Source organism: Saimiri boliviensis, chromosome 20 (assembly GCF_048565385.1).
Source record: "Saimiri boliviensis isolate mSaiBol1 chromosome 20, mSaiBol1.pri, whole genome shotgun sequence".
Taxonomy (NCBI): domain Eukaryota; kingdom Metazoa; phylum Chordata; class Mammalia; order Primates; family Cebidae; genus Saimiri; species Saimiri boliviensis.
In genome coordinates this window covers 24,454,427-24,482,231 of record NC_133468.1, presented here as the reverse complement: position 1 = coordinate 24,482,231, position 27,805 = coordinate 24,454,427, and the positions used below count along the sequence as shown (strand labels likewise).

General features: G+C 43.8%; 1 non-coding gene across 1 annotated transcript; it reads right to left on the bottom strand.

Moving 5' to 3' along the window:
- Positions 1 to 21,683: 21,683 nt before the first annotated feature.
- On the bottom strand, positions 21,684 to 21,874 carry LOC120360456 (U2 spliceosomal RNA). The gene has a single exon (XR_005576949.1). It is a non-coding gene; the product is annotated as a U2 spliceosomal RNA (small nuclear RNA).
- Positions 21,875 to 27,805: the final 5,931 nt, after the last annotated feature.

Below are 27,805 nucleotides of genomic sequence, written 5' to 3'. Positions count from 1 at the left end.
GGGGGGCTGGACTTCTGTGGGAGCATGAGAGAGATGGTTACTGAAAGTGGGGGAGGATGTAGGAAACACAGCACAATTTTTTTTTCTTTCTTTTTTTTTTTTTGAGATGAAGTCTTGCTCTGTCACTCAGGCTAGAGCGCAGTGGCACGATCTTGGCTTACTACAACCTCTGCCTCCTGGGTTCAAGCGATTCTCCCGCCTCAGCCTCTCCAGTAGCTGGGATTACAGGCTTGCACCACCATAGTAGGCTAATTTTTGTATTTTTAGTAGAGACAGGGTTTCACCCTGTTGGCCAGGCTGGTCTTGAACTCCTGACCTTGTGATCTGCCCACTTCTGCCTCCCAAAGTGCTGAGATTACAGGCATGAGCCACTGTGCCCGGCCAACAGTACAATTTTGAAGACAAACATTGGCTGGTTCTTTTTCTGAGGACTGACTGTTTAGCTGTGGTCAGTATGTGATGTGGTAGAAGTGTAGTGGACTTCGAGGGAGACATATTTGGGTTCTAGTTTCTATTCCGTTGATTTGAGTTGTGCAACTTAGTGTAAGCTTCTTAATAAATATCTCCCTTACAAGCTTCAAATGAGATAATGTAGAAACAGATTTAGTAGAGTGACCTAAGTTTTCTGTGCCCGTCTTAGTCTTTTACACCTGATACTCTGAGAGCTTGATTGGAACACTGGATATGACTCCATTCTCTGTGTGAAACCAACCCCTACAGACACATTTAAGGCAGCCTGAAGGAGTTGGCAGAAGCCTAAGAAACTGTGGAGGTGCCGTATTTGGGGTTGGTAACATTCCTTGCAATTGGATTCTTCTATTCACAGATTAGCACCAATAATAAATAAAGCCCACTGAAGAGAATGGCTTTAACTGGTTCCTGCTGGTTCCTTTGGGATAAAACTTGACCCGTCTATTCTGAGAATGACCTGTTTGAGGCAGTAGCTACAATTTGCCCAAAGGAATTGATAAATTCCTGAAAATTCACCCTTAATCATGGTCGTGGAGTCTGTGGAAAGCCCACCCAAGCAATCTGGCAGGTTTTTGTCTATGAACTCATAGTTTTTGGTGCTAGGTGGATACCAATGTCATGCACATGCAAGTGTGTGTATATGTGTGTTGGGGAGACAGGGAGAGAGCATGCATGAGTTTGAGTTTAAAATCCTGATGCAGCTGGATGCAGTGGTTTATGCCTGTAATCCCAGCACTCTGGGAGGCCGAGGCAAGAGGATCACTTCAGCCCAGGGGTTCAAGACCAGCCTGGATAACAAAGTGAGATCCTTGTTTCTACAAAGAACTAAAAAATTGGCCAGGCACAGTGGTGTGTGCCTGTGGTTCCAGCTACATGGGGAGGCTGAGGGAGGAGGATCACTTGAGGTCAGGAGGTCAAGGCTGTAGTGAGCCATCATCACACCACTACGTTTTAGCCTGGGCAACAAAGCAAGATCTCACAGGAAGTAGCATAGTCCTTATATTTACTTATTTATTTATTTGATTATTATTATTTTTTTTATTTTTGAGACAGAATCTCGCTTTGTTGCCCAGGATGGAGTGCAGTGGCGTGATATCGGATCACTGCAACCTTTGCTTCCTGGGTTCAAGCAATTCTCCTGCCTTAGCCTCCTGAGTAGCTGGGACTACAGGCATGTGCCACCACGGTAGACTAATTTTTTTTTGTATTTTTAGTAGAGATGAGGTTTCACCGTGTTAGCCAGGATGGTCTTGATTTCCTGACGTCATGATCTGCCTGCCTCAACCTCGCAAAGTGCTGGGATTGCAGGTGTGAGCCACTGCATGTGGCCTGATTATTGTTATTTTTAAGACAGATTTTTGCTCTGGCACCCAGGGTGGAGTGCAGCATGCTAATGGCCCGTGCAGCCTTGACCTCCTGGGCTCCAGTGATCCTCCCACATGGGCCTCTCAGGTAGCTGGGACTATGGACACATGCCACCATACCCAGCTGAATTTTAAAATTTTTCATAGAGACAGAGTCTCATCATGTTGCCCAGGCTGGTATTGAACTCCTGAGCTCAAGCAATACACTTGCCTTGGCCTCCCAAAGTGCTGGGATTACAGAAGTGAGCCACTGCTCCTGGCCTCACTGAATTATTCAACAGGTGTTAACTGAGTACTGATGATGAGCCAGGTCCTGCGCTGGGATGACGTTGAGCAGATCAGATGCCCCCACCCTTTCTGATCCTACAGATTTTTCTCTTCTTATTGTGGTAGGCAAAAGCATGGCTCTCCAAAGATGTACATGTCCTATGCCTGAATCTGTGAAGATACTGCCTCATGTGGCAAAAGGAGACTTTGAGATGTGACTATTTTAATGAACTTGAGATAGTGAGAAGATCCTGGATTATCCAGATGAGCCCAGTGTAATCACAAGTGTCCTTATAAAGGAAAGAGGGAGGCAAGAGTTGGAAAAGGAGATAAAGCCAGATGTGGTAGCTCACGCCTTTAATCTCAGCACTTTAGATGGCCAAGGTGGGTGGATCACCAGAGGTCAGGAGTTGGAGACCAACCTGGCCAGCATAGTGAAACCCTGTCTTTACTAAAAATACAAAAATTAGCTGGGTATGGTGGTGCATGCCTGTAGTCCTAGCTACTCGGGAGCTGAGGCAAGAGAATCTCTTGAACCTGGGAGGTGGATGTTGCAGTGAGCTGAGATTGTGGCTCTGCACTCCAGCCTGGGTCACAGAGTGAGACCCTGTCTCAAAAAAAAAAAAAAAAAAAAAAAAAAAAAAAAAAAAAAAGGAAAGAAAGAAAAGAAGAAAAGGAGATGAGATGCCGGGCGCGGTGGCTCAAGCCTGTAATCCCAGCACTTTGGGAGGCCGAGGCGGGTGGATCACGAGGTCAAGAGATCGAGACCGGCCGGGCGCGGTGGCTCACGCCTGTAATCCCAGCACTTTGGGAGGCCGAGGCGGGTGGATCACGAGGTCAAGAGATCGAGACCAACCTGGTCAACATGGTGAAACCCCGTCTCTACTAAAATACAAAAAAAAAAAAGTAGCTGGGCATGGTGGCGCGTGCCTGTAATCCCAGCTACTCAGGAGGCTGAGGCAGGAGAATTGCCTGAACCCAGGAGGCGGAGGTTGCGGTGAGCCGAGATCGCGCCATTGCACTCCAGCCTGGGTAACAAGAGCGAAACTCCGTCTCAAAAAAAAAAAAAGTAAGAAGAAAAAAAAAAAAAGAGACCGAGACCATCCCAATCAACATAGTGAAACCCCGTCTCTACTAAAAATACAAAAAATTAGCTGGGCATGGTGGCACATGCCTGTAATCCCCTGGAGCCTCCAGAATAATTCAGGTCTCCTGGTCCCTTTAGTCCTATCAGACTCCTCTGGGACTTCTGGTCTCCAGAACTACAAGAGAATACATTCATGTTGTTTTAAGCCATTGAGCTTCTGGTCATATGTTACAGCAGCAATAGGAAACCCATACACTTGCCTTTTGGCTTCATCTGTTTTAAGTTTCAGGCCTTTTTTTATTCTGAGTTTCCAGTGGTTGTTCAGCAAACAGGAAATGGAAGTTTTTCCAGAGGACAGAATGGTGTTTGCTCCAGAAGCTCTGCCTGTTCTCTGTCATCGGGCCTGTGCTTGCACTTTCGATGGGCTATAGGCTGTATTTAATTCATGTCTTTTCTCACCTCCTGGCACTGTGCTGGGTCCGCTAAATGTCTAGCACTCAGGCTAGGAGATGTACACTTGGCTCAGGCCCTTTCTGCAAACAAGGCAATTTTCATGGGAATTGGCTTTTCTATTACATAGTAAATTTAAATATGCACAACTACTTTGTCCCTAGTAAAAATGGTTGCTATGAAGTGCTGTATTCGCGTGTGCCAGGTATTAAACTATAAGATACATCAATTTTTCTTAGACCCAGAAAAAAGGTACAAATGTTGTATGTAGGAATCTTTCTTAAATTAAAAAGAAAATCAGACAATTCTAAACTCTCAATATTTACCTGTTCTTGCGCTTGTCTGAAATAGTAATCTTTATTATTTCTGTTGGAGTGTTTCCTCTTAAGAATAGAGAATGCTATGTCCTAATCTTTCAGACTTAATTCTATGGTCTTTGTTTCTTTCTTTCTTTTTTTTTTTTTTTTTTGAGACGGAGTTTCGCTCTTGTTATCCAGGCTGGAGTGCAATGGCGCGATCTCGGCTCACCGCAACCTCCGCCTCCTGGGGTCAGGCAATTCTCCTGCCTCAGCCTCCTGAGTAGCTGGGATTACAGGCACGCGCCACCATGCCCAGCTAATTTTTTGCACTTTTAGTAGAGACGGGGTTTCACCATGTTGACCAGGATGGTCTCGATCTCTTGACCTCGTGATCCACCCACCTCGGCCTCCCAAAGTGCTGGGATTACAGGCTTGAGCCACCGCGCCCGGCTTGGTCTTTGTTTCTTATCTGCTGGGCAGGGGAGGTCAAGACTGAGTGGGTAAAGGAGTATATAGCTACCAGTCTTTGGAAGAAAAACTTGAGCATGAGAAAGGGAGCTCCATAGTCTCTGCCTTCTTGACCTAAGACCAGAGAAAAACAGATTTTTCCATTCATCTGATGTTTAGAGATCCTCATAAAAGTGAGTCTCTTGGCCAGGCATGGTGGCTTATGCCTATAATCCCAGCACTTTGGCAGCTGCCACAGGCAGATCACTTGAGCCCAGGAGTTTGAGACTAGCTTGGCAAATATGGTGCAACACCACCCCTATCCCCCCACTCCCCCCACCCTCCCACTGGCTGTCTCTACTAAAAATGCAAAAATTAGCCAGGTATGATGGTGTATGCCTGTAATCCTAGTTACTTGGGAGGCAAAGGCTGCATGAGCCGAGATTGTGCCACTGCTCTCCAGCCTGGGCAATGGAGTAAGACTCTGCCTCAAAAGAAAAAAAGAAGTGAATGTCTCTTTTTAAAAGACTAGCTAAAATGTTGATTTCATGCTATTTATGAAATCTAAGGAATAGCAAGTTGAATCTCTTTGAAATGGCTTACATGGCCCTTCAGGACCTGGCTAGCCCTCTTCCCTACCTGTTCAGCCTTATCTCTCTTACTCTTCCAGCCGTACTGAATTTTTTTCAGTTTCTATAAAATTCTGAGTATCTTGTGCATCTTAGCTCCTACCTCCCTCAACTGGAACCATGCTTTCTTTTCTTCCTTGTCCCCCTCGGCTTTACCTTGTGACTCCTACATGACCTTCAGCTTAGAGGTCACATCCTTGGGCTAGTTCTCTGTGATACAGCACACTGAACTGTTCCCCTCAGCTCAGCTCTTACAAACTCTATCCCAGGTGCCCACTTGCTGTCTTTCCCTGCTAGACTCTAAGCACCAGGAGAGCATCGCACAGGGGCCCGTGTCTTTTTTGTTCACTGCTTTCCCCATCATGCCTGGCACTTCCTTCTAACAGACTGGCACTCTGCCCATAGGCCAAATTTACCTCAGTCAGCCTTTTATACACCACCATTTGTTTTAATTGCACAGTTGTACGCGACTGAGCAAACGGTGGATGGGTACCTGTAATCAAATAGTCCGGAGATTTTAAGCACTTTCGTTCATTCCTGGAGCAGTCACTGAGACTTGGCAATAGGTAATTTAAATTCTGGACAATGAGTTTTCAAGCCGCTTCAATGGCTACATTTTGAGAACAGCAGAAAAAAACCTGACCCTTTGATAATTAGACTGAATCAGTTTTCATAATTCTACTTTATGCACTAGAATGGTTAGCAAACTTCATTACCAGCAGCCTGATAAGAAAGCTTTTAGCTTCTAGTATAGACCTTGTGAGTAATTTCGATTTGCAACCTAACTAAAGCCACTCTGTGTGGCAGTGTTTCTTAGGCAAGATGATCTTATAGTTTTATCACTGTAAATAATTTCAAAGTAGGTGCAGGAGAAAGCATACAATTAGCATCTTTCTTATGTAGCTTTGATCCAGAGAAAGGACAGCTGACTGTTGGAGTTGAAAGCAGCCACCATAAATGCTTGTAACTTAGCAGCTTGCATTTGCTGAAATTGTAAATTGATATCTTTTCTTTTGCTCTGCGTATCTGGAATGTTGCCAGAACACAAACAGCGCTTAGTAATTAAGGAAACGTGTCTTTAAGAAATTTCCAGAACAGACGTGTGACTTATTATCTGACAAGGGCTCAAAGCATCCTGGGCTTCTCCCTTTTCTAACACTCATAAATTACTTGTCAATGTCTCTTTAACCCATGGTTAAAGCATGGAAGCTCCATCAAGACAGAGATCACGTCTGTGTTTGCCACTGAATCCCCAGCACACAAAGGAGGCACTTCATAAATATTTGTCGGATGGCTAGCTGAATGACATGGCTGAATGAAATTCCAAAGTGATATATTGGTATATATGCATTTTTATCTTTGGCAGCTCAACCTAACTCTGTTCTGAGTTAAAACTCTATTGTTTATTTGGAAAATTGCTTTGCATCCTGCTTCAGTTACTATGGATACACAATAAACCACCCCAAAACTTATGGCTTCAGACTCAACAACATCTCCTCTCACCCCTCACAGATGTGCAGTCAGAACTAGGTTTGGTGGAGAAAGCTCATTTCTCCTCTTCTTTGTGTTGGCGGGGTAGGTAGGAAGCTGGAGTAGAAATATCTGAGAGATGCTCCTAGCCTAGACTAAGAACCTTGAATGGCCAGGGACTGGATCAAGCAGGGCTCCTCAGACATCTCTCTCCAGCTTTATGTGGTATCTCTAAGCAGTCTCTCCAGAATTGCGGCTTCAGAGTAATCAGACTGCTTACATGGCTCAGGTTTCCAGAGATGTGTGTACTAAGGACAGAGAAAAAGCCACATGGAATTTGCATTTTTTCTTTCTTTCATTTATTATTATTTTTTTTGAGACAAAGTCTTGCTCTGTCGCCCCAGCTGGAGTATAGCGATGCAATTTCGGCTTACTGTAACCTCCGCCTCCTGTGTTCAAGCAGTTCTGTCTGCCTCAGCCTCCTAAGTAGCTGGGATTACAGGTGCCCGCCACCACACTGGGCTCATTTTTGTATCTTTAGTATAGATGGGGTTTCACCATGTTGGCCAGGCTGGTCTTGAACTCCTGACCTCAGGTGATCCACCTGCCTCGGCCTCCCAAAGTGCTGGGATTACAGGCATGAGGCATTGTGCCTGGCCCCCTTTTTTTCTTTTAGACAAGGTCTCACTCTATTGCCCAGGCTGAGTGCAGTGACACGATCACAGCATACTGCAGCCTCCACTGCCTGGACTCAAGCAATCCTTTCACCTCAGCCTCAGAAGTAGCTGGGACTATAGGTGCACCATCATGCGTAGCAAATTTTTGTTTTTTCTGAAGAGGTGGGGTTTTTCGGCCAGGCGTGGTGGCTCACGCCTATAATCCCTGCACTTTCAGAAACCCCTCGTGGATGGGGTTTTGCTATGTTGCACAGGCTGGTCTAGAACTCTTGGACTCAAGCAATCCTCTTGCCTCAGCCTCCCAAAGTGCTAGGATTACAAGCATGAGCCACCACACCTGTATTTCTTTTTGTGACAAGCCTCTTAAGTTGCCCGGCATCCTTCTATTACCTTCTATCCCTTTGAAGAAGTCATTATGGCTAGCCCATAATCAAGAGGATGTTGAATTAGACTCCACTTTTTGTGGGAGAAATGTCATTGAACTTGCAAATGTGTTTTAGAATCTTCCCTCACTCAATCACTGTTCTGGAAATTTGAAAGAATCTGTGGTCAAAATTGATAAAGTTGAGACTTGAATCCTTACTCTGAATGAGACAGGAACTGCTAGAGAAGAAAACCTATTAGGTTGGTGGAAAAGTAATTGCAGTTTTTGTCATTACTTTTTTTTTTTTTTTTTTTTTTTTTATGAGATGGAGTCTTGCTCTGCCACCCAGGCTGGAGTGCAGTGGCGAGATCTTGGCTTACTGGAACCTCTGCCTCCTGGGTTCAAGTGCTTCTCCTGCCTCAGCCTCCTGAGAAGCTGGGATTACAGGCAACCGATACTACGCCCGGCTAATTTTTGTATTTTTAGTAGAGACGAGGTTTCACCATGTTGGTCAGGCTGCTCTCCAACTCCTGACCTCGTGATCTACCCGCCGCGGCCTCCTGAACTGCTGGAGTTACAGATGTGAGCCACCATGCTCAGCTTTTGCCATTACTTTTAAGGGCACAAGACACAATTACTTTTGCATCAACCTATAGAATATCATTGCCCCTTCTTATGTACAAGGATGAAAATGAGGATTTGAAAGAGGACCCCCTCTCACGGCAATGTAAAGCAAAGCATTACAAGTTCTCGAAAGGGTGGAATTTTGAGGTGCATTTCTGTTCTTTGAATGGGTGCAAGTGGGAATCTTGCAAAAGGGAGGAGGTAACAGATGACGTCAATACAGGCGTGAGGTGATACAGGCCTTGCTTGTATTTCAAGCTCGTGCCTTCGTTGTTTCTTCGCTCTGCTCTGGCTTGTCCCCTCCAAGGCCAAGCTGGTTAGAAACCTGCCACTGATTCTCCAGTTGCCGTATTTAGACCTTACTTCCCTAGCTCCTCCCACAATTGTGTAAAGTATGACTTCTATAATAAATTTAATAAACTTTTTATTCTATAATACTGGTAGTGCTTTTGTTACCTGATTGAACTCAGACTAAGAAGAAAACAGCATCCTATGATTTTATTAAAAAATTCTTATTTTTGGCATAATATAGCTTGAATGGTTGTTTTGCTGTCTGTAATATGAGGCCTCAGCTAGGGTGGCAGCTATAAGCCATGGGATGATCGAAAACCTAATGGTGCTTCCAGAACACTTTGCAGTGACCTCTATTAAAATAACATCCAGCCGAGCGCCGTGGCTCATGCTTGTAATCCCAGAACTTAAGGTCCAGGCGGGCAGATCACCTGAGGTCAGAAGTTCAAGAACTGACTGGTCAACCTGGTGAAACCCCGTGTCTACTAAAAATACAAAAATTAGCTGGGCATGGTGGTGGGTGCCTGTAATCCCAGCTACTCAGGAGGCTGAGGCAGGAGAATCATTTGAAACCGTAAGGCGGAGGTTGCAGTGAGCCAAGAATGTGTCATTGCATTCCAGCCTGAGTGAAAGAGTGAAATTCCGTCTCAAAAAAACCCAAAATACGAATAACAAATGAAATAGCATCCAAAGATGAATCAAGTGTAGATTAATAATATGCAGTACAACATATGATTTTATTCTGCTAGACCAGGAGCTGGCAAACTTTTTCTAAAAGAGGCCCAATAGTGGACATTTTAGGATTTGAGAGTCTTTGTTGAGAAGACCCAAAGGTACCATTATAGTTTGAAACAGCCATAGACAATGCCTGTGTCAATAAAAAGAGTCAAACTGTAAAATATTTGAAGATATTTGCTCTGAGCTAAATATGACATAGACCCAGGAGATGCTGAGAACATGTACTCAAGGTAGTGGGCCTACTATTTGGTTTTATGTTTTAGAAAGACATAAGATATCAATCAATCAATACATATAGGATATATATTGGTTCAGTCCAGAAACATGGGACATCTTGAAGGGAGAGGCTTCCAGTGGAAGTGGAGTCAAATATTTTGTTTTTCTTTCTTTTTTTTTGGAGACAGAGTCTTGCTATGTCACCCAGGCTGGAGTGCAGTGGGGTGATCTTGGCTCACTGCAACCTCTGCCTCCCAGGTTTAAGCGATTCTCCTGTCTCAGCCTCCCAAGTAGCTGGGATTACAGGCACTTGCCACTACACTTGGCAAATTTTTGTATTTTTAGTAGAGACAGGGTTTCACCATGTTGGCCAGGCTGGTCTCAAACTCCTGACCTCAAGTGATCCTCCTGCCTAGGCCTCCCAAAGTTCTGGTATTACAGGCATGAGCCACCATGCGGGCCTCAAAGATTTTTTGATTGGCAATTGGTTGAAAGAGTTACTAGCTAAAGACCTGGAATCAATAGAAAGGAATGTCTGGGTTTAGATAAGGAGTTGTGGAGATCAAGGTTTTATTGTGCAGATGCAGCCTCCAGGTAGCAGGCTTCAGGGCTCTTATCAGACCTAAAAAGGTGCCAGACTCTTAGTTAATTCTCTTCTGGATCAGGGAAAAAACTTGGAAAGGGAGGGGGATTCTCTATAGAATGTTGATTTTCCCACAAGAGACAGTTTTAAGGGCCATTTCAAAGTATGTCTAGGAAATATATTTCAGGGCAAAATACTTCAATCTTTATCTGTCATGTGATGCTATACTAGAGTCAAGTTGGTGTCAAAATGCATGCTCTGAATGAAGGGACTCCCCCCCCAAACAGGCTTTGTGTGAGCAACACGGCTGTTTATTCACCTGGGTGTGGTATGCTGAATCAAAAAGGGGAGTTGGTGGAGGGTGGAGGGCAGTGGGATAGGAGTTGGTTTTATAGGTTTGGGGTAGGTAGCGGAAAGTTACAGAAGTTACAACTTAGGGCATTTTTTTTTTTGCAAGCTGGGAGGGAGTCATAGGGTCTGGAGTCATGAGGTTGACCAAAGTTGGTTACAAAGTCCAATTCCCTTATCAACTGAGGATAAGGAACAATGGAAGAACGTCTCAAGTTAATTAGGCTCTGCAGAGGTTGATCATTCTTCCTCTTTCCATGGTCTTCCAGTTACTTCAGATTTTCTAATTCTGGGAGGCCATCCAGAGGTGTACATGCGGGTCATGGGGGTTGTCATTGCATCCATGGCGCTGTGTTAGCCTAAAAGAACTTACAGTTGGAATTTTGTATCTTACTGCCACAAAGAGTCTGTTCTGTCTGTCTTAAAATCTCTGTTTCAATGTTAATGCTGGTCAGTTCTGCCTGAATTCCAAAGGGAGAAGACCATCATGAGGCATAATCCATCCTCCACTTCCATCATGGCCCAAACTAGATTTTCAGGTTTACTTTGGAATACTGCTGGCTGGGGGTGGGACATCCATTAGTCAATTGAAGTGCTTAGAATTTTATTTTTGGTTGATACCTGATTGAATGAATGAAGCTACATCCAATGTAACTTTATTTACAAACACAGGCTATGGGCAGAATTGGGCTTGTGGGTGCTGGTTTGCTGACCGGTGCTCAGAGGCTAGCAGGTATTCTGTAAATGTGGATCTGAGGGAGGAAAAATGCTGTGCAAGGAAGCAATGACTTTCTGGAAGTGCAGAGAGGGTAAATAAAACAAGCAAGTGAGTGAAAGAAATAAGAGCTGACCTGCTTAAAGTCTAATATTATACAATAGGAAAGATGTCAGAGAAACAAGGGCAGGAAAGAGGAGAAAAGGTTAATATCTAAGAAACTGAGGTTTAAGTCAAATTGTTTGTGATTTTTTTTTTTCCGTGTGGTGGGAAATGTGTGTTGCAAAAGATATGACTTGTTTTATGATGGAGGGGTGCAGGCAGGCAAAGCCATGTTTTTACATTATTTTAAAAATAGTAAACCTGGCTCAGGCTTCAGTTGCCAAGGCTGACAAGGTAGATACAGTTATTTGTGTGTTTCCGTGAGCCAGGGAGACAGGGGCTCCCTTTCATTTGCTAGTTTGGTTAGAGATCTCATGGTGTTGTAGGAGTTATTAAGAAATTATTTTAGGCAGATAGAGAGGAAAAGGGGTCCTTGGGAAGTTTTCATTTTTCAAAGCATCTTGAAAAAGTTGATTGTAAAACCCCACTCTTAGAGCCAGGCCAGCAACCTTTAATATGCAAATACCAGCCAATAGAAACTGGGTCCACCCAAACATGGGGATTCTCACCCTTTTCATCTCGCCCTTGTCCCACATGTTCCTGGCAATACTGCTGCCCCCACATAGCCCCACTGTGTAGAACATCATGGCACCTTGCATTTGCGTATTAAAAGACTAGTGTGGGAGGGCCAACTGTTTCCACAGGCTATGTGAATGACATGCCTAGTCAAACCAATCCCCTCAGCCCTATGCAAATCAGACAGAGCCTCCCCCAGCCTCTGTATACAAACCTGGCTGGTATCTGTGGCAGGTGAGGTTCCCTCTCCTGGCTTTGGAGCCTCCCTCCCTCTGTCTCTGGATAGGGGAGTTTTTTCCTTTTCCCTTCCTTGTTGCCCCTTCTTGCCCATTAAACTCTCTGCTCCTTAAAACCACTCTGCATGTGTCCATGATGTTTTATCTAATTGGATGTGTGAGACAAGAGCCCTGGTGCGCCTCCACTCATCACAGCCGTATCAATGGCTTCTGCAGTCCAGGAAAATGGCGAAGGTTTCTGGCACTCAATGCAAGATGGTCACTATGGTGTCAAGCTCAACCATGGGATTGTTGCGAAGGCTTCTGAAGCCATGGCACTTGGGACTCAGGCGTTAGCCGCTTCTCCGGGGGTAGGAGGCACCAGGTCTCCCCTATCCCCCAACCCAAAGCTGAAGAATCTTACCTGAGGTTACCCTCAGAGCGTCAAAGCACCACCTGGTCAGTCCTCCCACTCTGGAACAACATGGCTAGTTGCAAAGTAGTTGTTCCTAGAATGCTTGGCCCAAACTCCTCTGTGCGGCCAGCTGAATATGGCCCTGTTTAGAAAGGACATACATCCACTGAAGACCTGACCGCTGGGCAAGCCCTTCAGGACTCCAAGTCTGATTTGGGGATGTAATCAGGGTGTTCTCCTGGTCCTACTGCTGTCAGCTTTCTTTTTTGGCCCTAGAAAAATGCCCCGAGGATGGGACAAATACCATTAATTCCTTCCTGATAGACAAGAAGAAATAGACACAAAAATATATCAGTAGATTTTCCTGCTATAGTAAATTCTCAATAAATCATCATGCTACGTATGTAAATACCTTTTGCTATTAAAATAAACTTATTAGAGGCCTGGGTGAGGTGGCTTATACCTCTAATCCCAGCGCTTTGGGAGCCTGAAGTGGGTGGATCACATAAGACCAGGAGTCTGAGACCAGCCTGGCCAACATGGTGAAACCCCATCTCTACTAAAAATACAAAATTTAGCCTGGCTTGGCGGTGCACATCTTTAATCCCAGCTACTTGGGAGGCTGGGGCATGTGGATCTCCTGAACCTGGGAGGCAGAGGTTGCAGTGAGCCAAGATCAGGCCACTGCACTCCAGCACTCCAGCCTGTGTGACAGAGAGAGACTTTGTCTCAAAAAACAAACAAACAAACAAATCTCATTTAAAAAATCCTTCATGAGAATCAAGTGAGATTTTGTATGGGAAAAAGTTTGCTTTCTTTTACTTCCTGTCTATAGAGCATGGATGTGAAAAATACTCAATTTTCTTGATGGAGGATGTTCACAGAAAAATGAGAAGAGAGCAAATGGATTTTTTTTTTTTAAATTTGTTTCAGGATGAGAGTAGTTAAACAGGAAATACAGCTCTCTTGCAGATCTGTGAATTTGCTGACTTTTTTTTTTTCTTTTGAACTCTGAAATACGGTTTCTTGAGCCCCTGAAAATGGGCCAGCTGTTTGTTTGTTTATTGAGATGGAGTCTTGCTCTGTCACCCAGGCTAGAGTGCAGTGGCATGATCTCGGCTCACTGCAACCTCTGTCTCCTGGGTTCAAGCAATTCTTCTGCCTCAGCCTCCCGATTAGCTGGGATTACAGGTGCATGCCACCATACCCAGCTAATTTTTGTACTTTTAGTAGAGATGGGGTTTTACCATGTTGGCCAGGCTGGTCTTGAACTCCTTACTTCAAGATCTGCCCACCTCAGACTCCCAAAGTGCTGGGATTACAGGTGTGAGCCACTGTGCCTGGCCTGGACGAGCTATTTTCAAAGAAACAAGATAATGTTTCCAAGTTCTGATGATCTCCAAAAGCAGGGCAGAGAAGACTCAGGAGCTAGGCTGGAAGTGGTGGTTCATGCCTGTAATCCCAACAATTTGGGAGGCTGAAGTGAGAGGATCGCTTGAGCCCAGAAGTTTGAGACCAGCCTGGGCAACATGATGAGATGCCGTCTCTATTAAAAATAAAAAATTAAGCCGGGCGTGGTGGCTCAAGCCTGTAATCCCAGCACTTTGGGAGGCTGAGGCGGGTGGATCACGAGTTCAGGAGATCGAGACCATCCTGGTCAACACAGTGAAACCCCGTCTCTACTAAAAATACAAAAAATTAGCTGGGCATGGTGGCGTGTGCCTGTAATCCCAGCTACTCAGGAGGCTGAGGCAGGAGAATTGCCTGAACCCAGGAGGCGTAGGTTGCGGTGAGCCGAGATTGCGCCATTGCACTCCAGCCTGGGTAACAAGAGCGAAACTCAGTCTCAAAAAAAAAAAAAAAAATAAATAAATAAAATAAAATAAAAATAAAAAATAAAAAAATAAAAAATTAGCAAGGTGTGGTGGCATGCACCTGTGGTCCCAGCTACTTGGGAGGCTGAGGCAGGAGGATTACTTGAGCTCAGCAGGTTGAAGCTATAGTGAGCTGTGACTGTACTACTGCACTGTAGCCTGGTAACAGAGGGGGTCCCTGTCTCAAAAAAATAAAAACAAAATAAAAAACAAAAGCAGTTCCAGGAGCTGCCAAGTTGACACCATAGATGCATGTGTGATTCCTTGACCTGTCTTCTCCTTAAAATACAGTTCTTAAGGTACAGCCCAGAAGGGCCTGGAAGGTAGGGCCTAACAGAGTGGAGATTATATGACTGGATCAGACCCTTCCTATAATCTGCACGTTCAGCAAAGGTGGGGATGTAAAATAGGGTTGTGTTTAAGAACATAGGTGAAAAGGGAAGTTTCCTTCTAGAGCTTCCCTTTATTAATTGTGTGAAGTTTGTCCCAGGGACTCACGGTCCATAAGCTTCAGGTTCCTGTTTCTAAAATGGAGGTAATGACAGCATCCTACCTCCTATGATTGAGTGTAGAGCGGAGCAGTGGTGAAGCATGGATGTGGAGTTAGACTGACTGAGTCCCACCCACTATTGGCTTTTTTTTTTTTTTTTTAGGCAGAGTCTTGCTCTGTCACCCAGGCTGTAGTGCAATGGGTGATCTCTGCTCACTGCAACCCCTGCCTCCCTGGTTCAAGCGATTCTTCTGCCTCAGCCTCCTGAGTAGCTGGGACTACAGGTTTGTGCCACCATACCTGGCTAATTTTTTGTATTTTTAGTAGAGGTGGGGTTTCACTGTGTTAGCCAGGATGGTCTCGATCTCCTGACCTCATGATCCTCCTACCTTGACCTCCCAAAGTGCTGGGGATTACAGGCATGAGCCACCGTGCCTGGCCCCACTGCTGGCTTTATTGTCTGTGAGCTCTGTGTGAGCTTGGTCAACTTCTTTACCGCTGTAGGTCTTAGTTTTCCCACATGGAGAATGGGGGAGATTATTAAATTAATTATTACACAACACTAAAAGCTAGAACAACAGGATCTAGCTCTTAGTGTTGCTATAATAATTAATAACTTTTTTTTTTTTTAGGTGGAGTCTTGCTATGTCACCCAGACTGGAGTGCAGTGGCCTGATCTCGGTTCACTGCAACCTCCATCTCCTGGGTTCAAGCAATTCTCCTGCCTCAGCCTCCCCAGTAGTTGGGATTACAGGCACCTGACACCACACCTGGCTAATTTTTTTTTTTTCTCATTTTTAGTAGAGTTGGGGTTTTTCCATGTTGTCCAGGCTGGTCTCGAACTCCTGACCTCAAATGATCTGCCCACTTCGACCTCCCAAAGTGCTGGGATTATAGGCATGAGCCACCACGAGCCAGCCAATAATTTAATAAATTAATAGAGATAAATGAGGACAGTGCCAGAGACCTAGTAGAGCTCAGTTAATGTTAGTTCTTTGTGCTGTTGTTAGAAGCAGAGAAGAAATTGGAGGAACCAGTATCAAAAAGCCTTCCCAGCACCCTGGTGAATTGAAAGGAAAGGCAAGGTACAAGACAATCTTATGAGGTATGTATTGTTTGCCTGGAAAAGTCCTTTGGACAGACATCTATATCCCTCTTATAGATGGATGCTCAGAATCCAATCATTAGAGAACAAATTCATCAGTTTAAGCAGTATGTCTGGCTAGGCATGGTGGCTCATGTCTGTAATCCCAGCACTTTGGGAGGCTGAGGCAGGCGGATCACAAGGTCAGGAGTTTGAGACTAGCCTGGCCAATATGGTGAAACCCTGTCTCTACTAAAAGTACAGAAGTTAGCCAAGCTTGGTGGTAGGTGCCTGTAGTCCCAGCTACTCAGGAGGCTGAGGCAGAATCGCTTGAACCTGGAAGGTGGAGGTTGCAGTGAGCTGAAATCATGGCATTGCACTCCAGCCTGGGTGACAGAGTGAGACTCTGTCTCAGAAAAAAAAAAAAAAAGATAGTATGTCTTGGTTATTTATTGCTACCTGAAAACTACCCCCCATATTTAGTGACTTAAAATAACAACCATTTGTTTTTCACAGTTGTTTGGAGTGACTGGGCAGTTCTGCTTCACATGGTGTTGGTGGGGACTGCAGTCATCTGTGGGGGCTCAATTGGGTGGGACATTCAAGAGGACTCACTCACAAGGCAGGCAGGCAGTGCTGACTGCTGGCGGGGAGCTCAGCTGGAGCCGCCAAACGGGCACTTCTGTTCTCCTCTCCGTTCCCTCTCCATGTGGCTTTGGTTGCTCACAGCATGTGTCTGGGGTCCAAGATGTAGCTAGCTGCCAGTTCTCTTAAAAGGCTGGGCTCTGTAATCCCAGCACTTTGGGAGGCTGAGGCGGGTGGATCACGAGGTTGAGAGATCGAGACCATCCTGGTCAACATGGTGAAACCCCATCTCTACTAAAGATACAAAAAATTAGCTGGGCATGGAGGCACGTGCTTGTAATCCCAGCTACTCAGGAGGCTGAGGCAGGAGAATTGCCTGAGCCCAGGAGGCGGAGGTTGCGGTGAGCCGAGATCTCGCCATTGCACTCCAGCCTGGGTAACAAGAGCGAAACTCTGTCTCAAAAAAAATAATAATAATAAAAAAAAAAAAAAAAAAAAAGGCTGGGCTCAAAAGTCCCAGAATGTCACTTCTGCTGCATTCTATTGTTCAAACCAGCCACAGGGCCGGCTCAAACGTAAAGAAAGGAAAAATAATCTCCTATGTAAGGACAGGAAGGGGCCGTCTTTGGAGACTAGCTACCTGTATTATTTATCTATTTAGCTACCTGTATTATTTTGCTGTGTAATAAATTACCCCCAAATGTAGCCAATTAAAACAATAAAACAATGAGCATTTATGATCTCACATGGTTTCTGAGGGTTAAGAATCTGGGAATGGTTAGCTGAGTGGTTCTGATTTCAGAGTCTCTTAGGATGTGGCAGTCAAGCTGTCAACCAGTGCTGCAGTTTCCGAAGGAGCTGGAGTATCCACTTCTAATCTCATTCATGAGGCTGTTGGCAGGAGCTTCAGCTGCTTGCCATGTGGTTCTCTCCATGGGGCTGTTCGTGACATGGCTTTCCCCAGTGGGAATGGTTACCTAAGAAAAGAGAAAGAGGGGGAGAGAGAGAGAGACAAAGAGAGCCCTCAAGACAAAAGCCAAAATATTTTATGACCTAATCTTGGAAGTGATGTATTATCATTTCTGCTATATGCTATGGTAATACAGATCAAACCAAGTTTAACATTAGAGCGAAATGGTATAGCTTGGGGGTTGTTGGAAATCATTTTAGAGGTTACACAGTGGTGCTGTGCGTAAGAAGCTTCCCAGGCTGGGCTTGGCGGCTCCCTCCTGTAATCCCAGCACCCTGGGAGGCGGAGGTGGGAGGATCACTTGAGCTCAGGAGTTCACGACCAGCCTGGTAAACATGGCAAAATCCTGTTGCTACAAAAATCAGCTGGGTGTAGTGGTGCATACCTGTAGTCCCAGCTACTAAGGTGGCTGAGGTTGGAGGATTGCTTGAGTAGAGGAGTCGAGGCTGTAGTGAACCCTGAGCGTACTACTGCACTCCATTCTGGGTAACCGAGCAAGACCCTGTCTCAGAAAAAAAAAAAAAAAAAAAAAAAAAGCCTCCCAGGAGCTTGTTAAATATGCGATTTCTTGGCTGAGATTCCAATGTGGACCACACTTCAGGAAACCTTGACCATACCCAGGCTTTAGTCTTTTTGACAGTCTTATGCCCGAGGAGCTGCTAATTGTTTGCTGTGAGCGCGCGTTTACTTCAGTGAGTAGAGATGGGTTTCTCTTCTACCTCCCAGTAGGTTTTGATGGCTACTAAGCATGAAGGCCCTCTGGACTGTTTGGAGCAGATGTCACTGACAGTACAGATTTTAGATTTTGGGTTCTATACACATTTTTGATTTTTCCTAAACTGCAAATCCAAGTTATTGATTAGCTTATGTGTTCTCAAATGTAAGAGTCCATATCAGTGGCTACTACATGCAGATGCACATCATCATATGTATATGTGTTCAATGACGTCACTGCCACTGGATTTCATGACCGTCCCTAGTAAGACACTAAGTTCTTCCTAGTTTGACTCATCACCATGAAAAATGCCTCTAAAATGTATTTTGATTCATCCCTCCCTTCTCTTCCTCCCTCTTTCCTTATCTCCTTTCCTGCCCTCCTTCCCTTTTATCCAACAAAATACCTGTGTAGGATTCACCTCTTGGGGTATCTGCTTAACTCCCAATGATTCTCCCTTCTTTTCTGCTCCGCTTCTTAGTGTTCCCCACTACTTGTGTTAGAACCACATATCCCTGGCCACCTGAACATAGCAAACGGGATCATGGTAGACACCTGACTCAAGCTGGGCAATTCAATTCCCTCCCTGGAATTTGGAATTGGGACTGAAGAGGAGACAACAAGGGATTGGTCTTTTTGTATTGCTGGACTTGTCCTCTGTAGGTGCAAAAACTGTGGTGAAATGTAGTCTCTCCACCACCGCCCTGTTCCTTTTGTTGTGTTGTCTGTAGTTTAAAGAATAAAGCAGATGTTAGGAAGAATTGGTTATGGAAGATGGGAGTGTGCTTTGAATCCCAGATGGTTTTTCACGTCTTTTATCAGACTTTCCCTGAAGCTTGGCTTGGAATCCATGAGATTCCCATGTAGGCTTGTAATAATATGCCTCCCTCTCCATGTTTGAATTTAAATTTGCTCCCATAGGTCCCTGTTACTTAACTACTAGTACAATGCATACATACATACAAGCACTGTGGCTATATCTTGACCTGGTGAGTTTAGGTGCTGGAAGAGAAGACTCTTGCTAAAGCTGCATGTAGAATAGTTGCACACACACAGGGTGATGAGAGTGCTGAGCAGGGATTTCTTTATTTTTTTTGAGATGGAGTCTTGCTCTGTCGCTCAGGCTGGAGTGCAGTGGCGTGATCTCGGCTCACTGCAACCTCCACCTCCCGGGTTCAAGCGATTCTCCTGCTTCAGCCTCCTGAGTAGCTGGGATTACAGGTGCCTGCTACCATGCCCGGCTAATTTTTGTATTTTAGTAGTAGGCTAATTTTGTATTTTAGGGAAGGAAAGAGGGAGGACGAGAAGGGAGGGATGAATCAAAATACATTTTAGGGGTATTTCTCATGGTGATGAGTTTCTCCATGTTGGTCAGGCTGGTCTTGAACTCCTGACCTCGTGATCCTCCTGCCTCGGCCTTCTAAAGTGTTGGGATTACAGGTGCGAGACACCACACCTGGCCTGAGCAGGGATTTCTACTCCACCTGGGAGTGCTGGCAAAGGTTTTGCAGGGCAGGTGATATTTGAGCTGGGGTTTGAAAGCTTCTAGGAGTTTACTAGAGACAATAAGGGTATAAGTCTGTTGTAGTTAGGCTGGTGTGTAAAAGCACGAGAGAGAGATTAACCGTAAAACCAGAGATATAATTTGATATCAGAAAAGGCAAGGGTTTCTTATTCTATGCTATTAATAATAGGACATATTTTCAAAAGAGAAATGAAGATAATCTAACAGCATAATTTGGAAACAATTGGTCTGGAATACCTCCTCATTACAGATTCACTTGCTACATACTGTGATAGCGCTGACCCTTGTAAATTCATTTGAAATTCAAATGACTCTCACATATACCTTCCTTGAGGTTTGGCGTATACTTTAGAGGAAGCTATTGGAAATGATCAATAATCTTTTATTCTGGTTACAATATTTCTGTGGCATGTAAATGACACTAAAAAAATACTTCCACCATCACATTTGATTCTGGCATATGTAAATTAGAAACAAAAGCAATTTGAATTTAACTTAATGGTAGTGGGAGATTCATTATTTACTTTTTTTTTTTTTGCTATACACAGTGTAGTAAGGTAGATTTCTATATTATATTTTTTGCTTCATATTCCCTTTGTCTTTCACAGTCATGGTTCAATGTATTTCCTGGGATCCTGGCTCTCTCCTTTTCATTTTTTTCTCTTTTTTTGCTTTTTTCCCCCTATATAGTCATGATTGTATTTGAAATTTAATTCTTTTCCTCTTGTGTTTGCTTTTCATGATGTAACTACACATCTCTCATTTTCTTTCATGTGGGCAAAGTTAACTGTGAATTATTCATAGATTTGCAACCAGATTACTGGGTTGCATGGACTCTTAGTTTTCCACCTTCTTCCTCCGTTTGCTGATCTTGTAATCTTTCTCTGCTTGCTGAGATATCCAATGGTAATTACCCAGGGATGAAAAAGGAAAAAGAACTGGAACAGTTAAAAGTTGGTGATTTTTGAGCAAATTTAATGAAAGCTTAGTAGGAAAAGGATTTGAAACTCTTGGCTACAAGAAGAACTTCAATCATAGGTAGAGTTAATTTATTTGGGAATACTGACCTTCTTGGAAAAGAGCACTAGGTTGTGGAGGGAAAGGCTAACAGGATTCTAAAGACAAACCCAGTTTTGGGTAAAGCTTTTTTTTTTTTTTTGCCCATACCTAAAAGAGTTTGGGATCCTGGAGTTCTTTTCTGAAGTTTTAGCAAGCTCTAAGGAAGAAGTTTTCTTTCAAGAAGATGGTTCTGGCTGGGTGTAGTGGCGCATGTCTGCAGTCCCAGGTATGTGGGAGGCTGAGGGGGGAAGATTGCTTGAGCTTAGGAGCTCAAGGCTGCAGTGAGCTATGATTGTGCCACTGCACTCCAGTCTGGGCAACAGAGTGAGACCCTGTCTCTAAATGAAGAAGAAGAAAAGAAGAGGAAAGAAGAAGAAGAAAGAAGGAAGAAGGAAGAAGGAAGGAAGGGGAAGAAGGAAGAAGGAAGGAAGGAGAAGAGGAAGAAGAAAAGGAGGAGGAGGAGGAGGAGAAGAAGGAGGAGAAAGACCAAAACAAAAACAGTCTAACAGAAGACCCTAGACCACACCTCGTGGAATAGCTTGCATTCACTTGGGAGAGCAGGACAGCCAGGGCCCCCACTCTCTTTACTGACAGTTGGAGGTAGGGAATATGACTCAGGTCATGGATGTGTGTCTCCATGTTGCCACACAGCTAGCGTTATCACATACCTAGTGTTGGATCTCTAGGTATGTAATAATAACAAAAGCAGTACAAATAATAAAAACAATACTGGTGATTCATTATGCTATTATTATATGCTAGACATTTTACTTATATTTTTATATATTGTTCTTGCAAAAAGACTTATGAGATAGGGAAATTATCATCTCTAGTTTCTATGTAGGAAACCTGAGTCAGAGAGATGAGTGTGCCCAAGTTACCTAGTGATTAATGGGCAGAAGGCCAACTCTGGAGCCCCTGCTTTTAACCACTCTATTATACTTTTTTGGGGTTCAGAAAGTGATACTTGAAACTATGGCCCTTTGGCATGCTGAGCACTTTAAATTAAAGGATTAAAAATGAAAATCTCCTGGAGCAGTGCACCATTCCTGGAGGTACTGCAGCAGCAAGTCAATGTGTGGAGTGGACAGAGCAAGCTACTATTCTATCTCCCTGCTCCAAAAATCCATTTAATATATTGCCCTCGGATAGAGGACATATCAGGTATTAAACTGATAAGAAGAGATATTACACTGGATCTTAGCCAAAAGGTTGAGAAGTGATAAATTATTAAAGGATGCCAGAAGGCCTCAGAAGCAACCTCAGAACCAAGGTCTCTCAGATCTTCTGCCTTGCTGTCTCTTACCCCTCATTCTCTCTTGAAGCAAGTGATAGAAACCAGAATTTCTCTTCCCCAAGGTGGGTCATAGAAACTGGATCTTTTTTCCAAAGCCAGTCACAAAAACTGAACAATTGCTTTAATCTTTCTTTTTTTTTTTTTTTTTTTTTTTTTTGAGACAGAGTTTTGCTCTTGTTACCCAGGCTGGAGTGCAATGGCGCGATCTCGGCTCACCGCAACCTCCGCCTCCTGGGCTCAGGCAATTCTCCTGCCTCAGCCTCCTAAGTAGCTGGGATTACAGGCATGCACCACCACGCCCAGCTAGTTTTTTTGTATTTTTAGTAGAGACGGGGTTTCACCATGTTGACCAGGATGGTCTCGATCTTTCGACCTCGTGATCCACCCGCCTCGGCCTCCCAAAGTGCTGGGATTACAGGCTTGAGCCACCGCGCCAGGCCTGCTTTAATCTTTCTTTACTGCTCTGGCTAGGAACTGGCTTTAAAGAAAATCTCTGGCTTTTCCTTGGCAATATTAGGTCAGAAGACTGTCGTTCCAGAGGGGTCCTGCCCCATCCATACCTGAGAGGAAGAAATGCTACAACAGAGAGGGCAAGAAGAATCTGCATAGGCCTTGCTGGGCTTCCGCATGCAGTCTATTAGCATTAGGTCATGCTCTTTCAGTCCAATCATATTTCTACACGGCTGTCCATTTTTCATCCAATCTAAGCATAAAAATGGACAGCTGGCCGGGTGTGGTGGCTCACACCTGTAATCCTAGTACTTCGGGAGGCCAAGGTGGGTGGATGATCTGAGGTCAGGAGTTCAAGACCAGCCTGGCCAGCATGGTGAAACCCCATCTCTACAAAAATATACAAAAATTAGCTGGGCGTGGTAGTATGTGCCTGTAGTCCCAGCTACTTGGGAGACTGAGGCAGGAGAATCGCTTGAATCCAGGAGGCGGAGGTTGCAGTGAGCTGAGATCATGCCACTGCACTGCAGCCTGGGCAACAAGAGTGAAACTCCATTAAACAAACAAACAATGGACAATTTTCCCTAAATCTTTGGGTCTTCATTCTGAACATAAAACTTTTCAGTCACATAAAACTTTGATTAAATACATTTGTTATGCTTTTCTCCTGTTAACCTGTTATGAGAGTATCAGCCGGGATCCTTATGATGGGGGAGGAAAAATATTGCATCTTTCTTTCCCTGCGCTTTTCTCCCAACACTCAATTGCCTAGTCTTTCTTTTTTCGAAACAAGATTCACAATTGTTCTGACACCCTCCTTCTGTTTGAGAAGATCAAATAAGATTGTGAACGGGAAAATGTCTTGAAGACTATAAAGTAGCAGAAAAATACAAGCAGTTATTAAGATGGACATGCTAGAAGAAAGAGAGCAACAGAGAAGGCTCCCTGGAGTGAGAATTAGACTTTGACCTTCAACAAAAGGGCTGCCCTGCATGTGCTGACAGCCCAAGCTGGGAGCCTGGGTCCTTCTTCCACAGCTGTCAGAATGGCAGGGGCAGGGGACAGGCGCCAGGCCTGGGCATCCAGGCATGAGTGGTAAGGCACTCTTCACTAGAGTCTCTGGGCAGATTCGCTCAGAGCTTGACCTTTTGGATGTAAAACACTTGTCAGGTTGCCAAGTGCCAGCCAGCCAGGGAATGGATTCAGCCAGGAGAAGAATATTTCTGTGGCTTTCTCAGGGATGCTGGCTCTCTGACTGTGGCCTACAGGGTCTCTATTGGAGAGAAATGGCTTCTACCAAACTCAGGTATACCTGGAAACTGGAAACTCTCCACTATCTGGTTGGTGTTTCTCTCTCTCTCTCTCTCTCTCTCTCTCTCTCTGTATGTATGTGTGTATATATACACATATATATTGCATGTATATAGTATACATATATTACATGATATGTATGTGTACATACTATATATTACATGTGTATAGTATGCACATATGTACATTACCTAGATGATATATACATGCATGTACATACACATATATATTACATGAATATAGATGTGTGTGTGTATATATATATGTATATATATAATATATATATTGTGGTATATTCCTTTAGGAGTCAAACCACAGAGGCTAACGTAAGTTTGGAGAGAGTCTGGAGTATTTTATTATGTAGCAAAGCAAACCGATTTAAATTCAAATCTAAAAAAATTTTCAGCTCAAATCCTTAGTCTATTAGAAGGGTTGGCAAGCTAAGGCCATTGGGCTGGCTGGCTGTTTTTGTAAATAAAATTCCATTAGAACGTGGTTAATCTGTTATGTATTTTCTATCACTACTTTTGAACAATGGTTGAGTAGTCCAAGAGAGGTTGTATGGACCTCAAAGACTAAGGCAAAAATATTTACTATATGTTCTTAAGAAAAAGTGTGGGTATCCTTACAGAGAATTGCTTGTGCTTTTATAATTGTTGTATAGGAGGTTTTTTTCTTTTTTCTTTTTTTCTTTTTTGAGACGGAGTCTCAGTCTGTCGACCAGGCTGGAGTGCAGTGGCACAATCTCAACTCACTGCTACCTCCACCTCCCGGGTTCAAGCGATTCTCCTGCTTCAGCCTCCTGAATAGCTGGGATTACAGGCAACTGCCATCATGCCCAGCTAATTTTTGTATTTTTAGTAGAGACAGGATTTCACCATGTTGGTTGGTCAGGCTGGTCTTGAACTCCTGACCTTGTAATCCACCCGCCTCTGCCTCCCAAAGTCCTGGGATTATAGGTGTGAGCCACTGCATTTGGCCATATAGGAGTTCTTGATGCTAATTATTTGTTGGTTGCATGTACTGAGAGTATTTGTTAACTATGGAACTTACTATTGTACTTTTTTTTTTTTTTTTTTTTTTTGCAGGGTCTTGCTCTGTTTTTCAGACTGAAGAACAGTGGTATGCTTAGGGTCCATTGTAGCCACGACCTCCTGGGCTCAAGTGATCCTTCTGCCTCAGCCACCTGAGTAGCTGGGACTACAGGTGCATGCCACCATACCCAGCTATTTTTTGTATCTTTTGTAGAGACAGGTTTTTGCCATGTTGCCCAGACTGGTCTCAAACTCTTGGGCTCAAGAAATTGGCCTGCCTTGACCTCCCAAGTGCTAGTATTATAGGTGTGAGCTACTGTGCCTTGCCTGCTGTCTTTTGATGAATAACAAATTCTTAATTTTAAATAGCCAAATTTACAAAGTTTTATAGTCAATACTTTTATGCCTTATCTAAGAAATCATTCCTTACTCCGAAGTAAAAAAAATTAACTTACATTTTCTTTCTTTTTTTATTTTAAAATAGAGTTTCACTCTGTTGGAGGCTGGAGTGCAGTGGTGGCACTATCATAGCTTACTGCAGGCTTTATCTGCTGGGCTTAAGTGATCTTGTCACCTCGGCTTCCTGAGTACCTGTGACTACAGGTGTGTGCCACCACATCCGGGTGAGGTCTCACTATGTTGCCCAGACTGGTCTTGAACTCCTGAGTTCAAGTAATCCTTCCACCCTGGCTTCCCAAATTGCTAAGAATACAGGTGTGAACCATTGCGCCCAGCCAAAAATTTACTTATATTTTCTTTCTTTTTTTTTTTTTTTTTTTTTTTTTTGAGACAGTTTCGCTCTCGTTACCCAGGCTGGAGTGCAATGGCGCGATCTCGGCTCACCGCAACCTCCACCTCCTGAGTTCAGGCAATTCTCCTGCCTCAGCCTCCTGAGTAGCTGGGATTACAGGCACACGCCACCATGCCCAGCTAATTTTTTGTATTTTTAGTAGAGACGGGGTTTCACCATGTTGACCAGGTTGGTCTCGATCTCTCGACCTTGTGATCCACCCGCCTCGGCCTCCCAAAGTGCTGGGATTACAGGCTTGAGCCACCGGGCCTGGCCAATTTACTTATATTTTCTATTGAGAAGTTTCGTTTTGGCATTTAAGTCATTATTATATCTGAAGTTGATTTTTGGATATAGTGTGAGGCAGGAATCTAATTTCTCCTTTTCTAAGCGGATTACATTTTTAAAAGGGGCTTCGTTTCTTGAAGTTATTCCTTTCTGCAGTGATGTGACATGTCATCTCTGTTGTGTGTCAACATTATGAAATGTGTGGGTTTGTTTTGAAGCTCTCCGTGCCATTTCATTCCCTTCCATTCCACTCCATTCATCCCATTTGTCAATTTATCTGACCTTGCACCAATATGACTATATTTCTATAGGTTTATAATAATTATAAAGTATTACTATAGGTTTATAATAATTATAAAGTATTACTATAGGTTTATAATACTGTATTACTAATTACTATAGGATTACAATGCTTAATAAAGTCATATTACTGTAGGTTTAGTATACCTCCTGATAGTTTATGTGGCAAGTTTTCTGCCCTGCTCTTCTTTTTTTTTTTTTTTGAGACAGAGTTTCGCTCTCGCTACCCAGGCTGGAGTGCAATGGCGCGGTCTCGGCTCACTGCAACCTCCACCTCCTGGGTTCAGGCAATGCTCCTGCCTCAGCCTCCTGAGTAGCTGGGATTACGGGCACGTGCCACCATGCCCAGCTAATTTTTTGTATTTTTAGTAGAGACGGGGTTTCACCATGTTGACCAGGATGGTCTCGATCTCTTGACCTCGTGATCCACCCGCCTCGGCCTTCCAAAGTGCTGGGATTACAGGCTTGAGCCACCGCACCCGGCTCTGTCCTGCTCTTCTTTGGAAAATCCTAGTTATTCTTTGTCCTTTCCTCTTCCATATACATTTTGGAATCACCTTATTAACTGCCATTTAAAACTCTGTTGAAGTATTGTTTTGAATCTGTAGATAAATTTGGAGAGAATAGATATCTTTACAATTTTGTCTTTCTACCAATGGACATAGTAATTTCTTCTTCTATTTAGATTTTAATAGTCTAATAAAGTTTTATACTTTCCTCTGTAGTTCTGAAAAAATTTTTTTTTTTTTTTGAGACAGAGTCTGGCTCTGCAGCCCAGGCCAAAGAGCAGTGTCACGATCTTGGCTCACTGCAGCCTCCACCTTCTGGGTTCAAGCAATTCTCTGCCTCAGCCTCCTAAGTAGCTTGGATTATAGGTACCCACCACCATGCTCAGCTAATTTTTTTTCTGTATTTTTAGTACAGAGGGGTTTCACCATCTTGGTCAGGCTGGTCTTGAACACCTGATGTTGTAATCTACCCACCTCAGCCTCCCTGAGTGCTGGGATTACAGGTGTGAGCCACTGTACCTGGCCAGTTCTGACATATCTTTAGTTTTTTTCCTATGTAGGAAAAAAAGTATTTTCTTAAGTATTGTAATGTATTTTTAAAAAATTATGTTTTCTAATTGTTTCTGATATATGGAAATATAACATAAAATATTGATTCTAGAATAGAATGGAGGCTCCTCAAAAAATGAAAAATAGAACTTCCGCCAGGCGCGTTGGCTCATACCTGTAATCCCAGCACTTTGGGAGGCCAAGGCGGGTGGATCATGAGATCTGGAGTTCAAGACCAACCTGGCCAACAAGATGAAACTCTATCTCTACTAAAAATACAAAAAAATTAGCCAAGTGTCGTGGTGGGAGCCTGTAATCTCAGTTACTTGGGAGGCTGTGGCAGAGAATTGCTTGAACCCAGGAGGCAGAGGTTGCAGTAAGCTGAGATCATGCCACTGCACTCTGGCTGGGCAACAGAGTGAGACTCTGTCTCAAAAAAAAAAAAAAAAAAAGAAAAAGAAAAAGAAAATTAGAACTTCCATATGATCTAGCAATTCCACTATTGAGTATATATCCAAAAGAAAGGAAATCAATATATCATAGAGATATCTGTACTTCCATGTTTATTGCAGCACTATTAACAATAGCCAAACTGTGGAATAAACTGAAGTGCCCATCAATGAATAA